This window comes from Vombatus ursinus, unplaced genomic scaffold (assembly GCF_900497805.2).
Source record: "Vombatus ursinus unplaced genomic scaffold, bare-nosed wombat genome assembly UNPS02014847.1, whole genome shotgun sequence".
Lineage (NCBI taxonomy): Eukaryota > Metazoa > Chordata > Mammalia > Diprotodontia > Vombatidae > Vombatus > Vombatus ursinus.
Genome location: NW_020954625.1, coordinates 4200923 through 4204905, shown reverse-complemented (window position 1 = coordinate 4204905; position 3983 = coordinate 4200923). Strand labels below are relative to the sequence as shown.

Here is a 3983-nt window from a genome sequence, read left to right as displayed (position 1 = left end):
CAGATGTTCCATGTTCTATTTCTATAAAGCTCCTTCTCTAGTCTGACGTTCTGTGTACTTGGGTCTCTACCAATTCTGACACTCTATGTTCCAGGGTTCCTTCTAGCTCAGATGTTCCGTGGTCTATTTCTCTAAAGCTCCTTCTCTAGTCTGATGTTCTGTGTACTCGGGTCTCTACCAATTCTGACACTCTATGTTCCAGAGTTCCTTCTAGCTCAGATGTTCCATGGTCTATTTCTGTAAAGCTCCTCTAGTCTGACATTCTGTGTACTCGGGTCTCTACCAGTTCTGACACTCGTGTTCTAGGGTTCCTTCTAGCTCAGATGTTCCTGACATTCTGTGTTCTAAGGCCCCTCCTGATTCTGACATTCTGTGTTCTAGGGTTTCAGATGTTTTGTGGTCTATTTCGTAAGGCCCCTTCTAGCGCAGACATTTTATGTACTAAGGCGCTCTCATTCTATGAGGCAGTGTGGTCCAGTGCAAAGAGGGCTGTATCTGGATTCTGAAGACCTGGCCTAAACCCAGCCTCTCACACTCCTTGTGTGACCTCAGACAAGTCAGCTGTCCATCCTGGGCCTCAGTTTCTTCATCTGTAAAATGAGAGAGTTGGTCTAGCTGGCCTCTGAGGTCCATTTCAGCTGTAGGTCGATGACCATACAGCCCTACAGAGGCTGAGTACTTAGGGTAGACTTGACTTGTGTAAGGCCTTGAAGGCCAGACAGAGAGGTGGGGACTCGTTGGGGCTGGCATTTAGCCCCATCTAGACGTTACTCTCTAATATAAACCCACCCACAGGAAGAGAGTTGAAGGTTCATTCTGTGTCTCCCTGGTCCTTTGCTGGTTGTTGGAGAGCCTTCTGTGTGGGCTTTCGTGCGTGGGAGAGGGGCCCATTTGTCTCAGCTCCCTCTGCCCCCTGCCTCCTGTCAATGATTGCTCCTCCGACAGTGTGAATGCTAGCAGGTCCTGGAGAAAGGACAGGAACAGGGACAGGAAAGGGCGGATGAGGAGAGGGAAGTTTATTTTTCCCAACCGGGTCTTCTGGCCTCCTGATATAAACAGGATAGAAGGAGGTATCCCTGAGTTAGGGGGAAAGGGAGAAGGTGGGAGAGGCAGCCAGCTCTGATGGATGGTGTGAAAGGCCAGACCCTTCTTGGACAGAACCCAGGCCCCTCTCTGCTTGCTGCTCTGCCTGCCCATCCTTCTGGCCCCCGAACCAGCCATGGTTCATGCTGGAAACTGCAGCTGCTTCCCAGGGTGTGTTCTTGGGCCAAAATGACCCCCAGGGGGTCTCTCATCTGTGGAGATGTCAGAGCCTCAGTGGTCAAACGAATGGCCCAAGTAGACGTCAAAGGATTTATTCTTATTTATTTTAGAACAAAGAGAAGCAGTATTGAAAGTAGCATATTGAGAGGCATTCTTGAAGCTAGGAAGATCTGAGTTCAAATGCGATCTCTGACACTTACAGGCTGTGTGATCCTGGGTGTGTCACTTAATGTCTAGAACAGAGGTTTGAAACGCGTGGCCCCGGGCAGCCCACAGAACTCCCACTGGGGTCCAGACCAGATTACATTGTAACTGGGAAGTGCTTAACAGAACAAACAAGAGGGCAGTAAAACATAGATAATGTTAATCTGTTGTTTTCTGAGTTGATATGGACCAGCAGGATCGGGTACTGGCCGGGTTTCTATTTCAGTTGGACACCGTTGCTCTTGATAACTGTTAAGTAAGCTGTAGAGATGGTGCCAACCTGGAGTGGGACAGGTAGCTTCCTCACCTGGGAGTTCCTTGTACTCATAAAACCCAGGTCCCTAACCCTATTTTTGAAGTAAGTTTCATTGAGGCCTTCTGTTTTCAAATGTTGAATGCTATCCTGTGCTTTTATCTCACCTCTGTCTTGCAATGTATCCCTTCTTGCTTTCTCTCCCAAAGAGTCCTCCCTCCCCAATACTTGGCACAGCGCCTGGCATGTAGTAGGTGCTTATTAAATGCATGTTGTGGGGCAGCTAGGTGGCGCAGTGGATAGAGCACCGGCCTTGAAGTCAGGAGGACCTGAGTTCAAATCCAGCCTCAGACCAAACACTTAACACTTACTCGCAGTGTGACCGTGGGCAAGTCACTTAACCCCAATTGCCTAAAAATAAATAAATGAATGAATGAATGAATGAATAAATGAATAAATAAATATATGCATGTTGCCTAAGAGTAACATAGGGAGAGAGAAAAATAGTTCAGCAGAACTGATCAACATATTGAAAAAGTCCGATATTACACACGATGGTCCATAGTCAGGGCCTCGAGCCCCTGCAAAGGAGCGAGGTGGGTGGGAGGGGGCACCGTCTAGTGTCATGTCTTTGCAGCTCATTCTGTTTTCTCCAGATTCAGTTTTGGAGGCTTTGTCGGCCCGATGCTCTTTGCTTACATTGTTGCCGTGGGAGGAACATTGGAAAACTGCCCTTCTGTGGTGTTGTCTCCTTGTCCTGCCCCATCCCCTGGCCAGGAATGGAACTTTCCATTTGAACAAAGAAAAATGGCTCAAACAAAAGTGGCCAATCGGGTGACCCGAGCTGGTATTCTGCAGCCTGGCCTGCTGATGGTCTCCAGGCGGCTCCGGGGAGAAGAGGGAGCAGGATGCTAGGAGCCCTTGTTTCCTGGTCCTTTCTCCAGGCTGGATAATGGGGCTTTCATTTTCTTGGGGTTCAACAGCCTTGACGTCACTATGTCTCTCTCTGGCTTGGTTCTGTTCTCTTCCCTCTGCATCACTTTCTATAAATCTTCCTCTGTTTCTCCAAATTCCTCTTATTTCTTGTTTCCGAACGTTGTAGGATTAAGAATGTTAGAGATCACTCGTTTTACACGTGGGGGAACCGAGGCTCAGGTTAAAGGCTTTGTCCGTCTTAGACAGGCTGTAGATTGTAGAGCAGAGATTTGAACCTGGGCCCTCTAACATTAAATCCTCCGTGTTTTCCACCCTTCTCTCCCCCGCCCCCAAGTTGCTTTCAGAGAAAGGGTAGGGAGGGTGAATGGAATCACCTGGTGGAGGTTGGAGGACCTCTGGGGAGGGATTGAGGGCGCAAAGTAGATCTAAAGAAATCACACTTCTCCCATCCTGTAGCGGGTGGGTCCTAGAAAGCAGGGCATGAGGGGAGGCTCCCTGCAGGAGGTGGCGTTTGACCCGAGTTTTGAGGGAAGCTGGGCTTCTGGTGAGGAGGAGCTGAGGAGGAAGGGCATTACAGGGGCAAGGAACAGCTTGTGTAAACGCACAGAGTCAGGAAATGGGAGATTGTGTAAGGGGAACAGCGAATTTGGCTAGAAGGGAGATTGTGAGAAGGCTCTGATGGGCAGGAAGCCCGGAAAGGTGGGCGCAGCCAGGGTGTGAGGAGCTTTGAATGTCCAAAACTGAGGAGCTGCTTTGTTTACCCTTGAGGCCACGGGGGCTGATGAAGCGCCTTGAAAATCCTTCCCAGCTCTGGGTTCTATGGTCCCTCCCAGCCCTGATGTTCTATGTTCTAAGCTCCCTCCCAGCTCTGACGGTCTATATTCTAAGCTTCCTCCTATCTCGGATATTCTAGGTCCTAGGGTCCCATAAAGTCTCTGACTATACACGTTCTAAGCTCTCTCCCACCTCTGAGGTTATATGTTCTAAGATCCCTTCCAGTTTGGACAGTCCATGTTCTCAAGTCCCTCCTGGCTCTAATATCCTGTATTCTAAGCTCCTCCATTTCTAATGTTTTGTGTTTTAAGCTCTCTCCAAGCGCTGACATTCTGTGTCCCAAGGTCCTTCCCAGCTCTGACATTCTGTGTTCTAAGCTCTCTCCTAGCTCTGATATTCTGTTCTGAGGTCTCTGATCTTTGATGTTCTGTGTACTAAAGCCCCTCTCATCTTTGTTGTTCTAAGCTCCCTCCCAGTTCTGATGTTCTGTGTTCTAAGCTCCCTCCCAGCTCCGAGGTTCTGTGTTCTAGGCTCCCTCCCAGCTCTGAGGTTC

General features: G+C 49.2%; 1 protein-coding gene across 1 annotated transcript in view; it reads left to right on the top strand.

Annotated features, from left to right (window-relative positions):
• PALD1 (phosphatase domain containing paladin 1) overlaps window positions 1–3983 on the top strand; it is a 103896-nt gene that overhangs the window by 56874 nt on the left and 43039 nt on the right. The window lies entirely within an intron of this gene.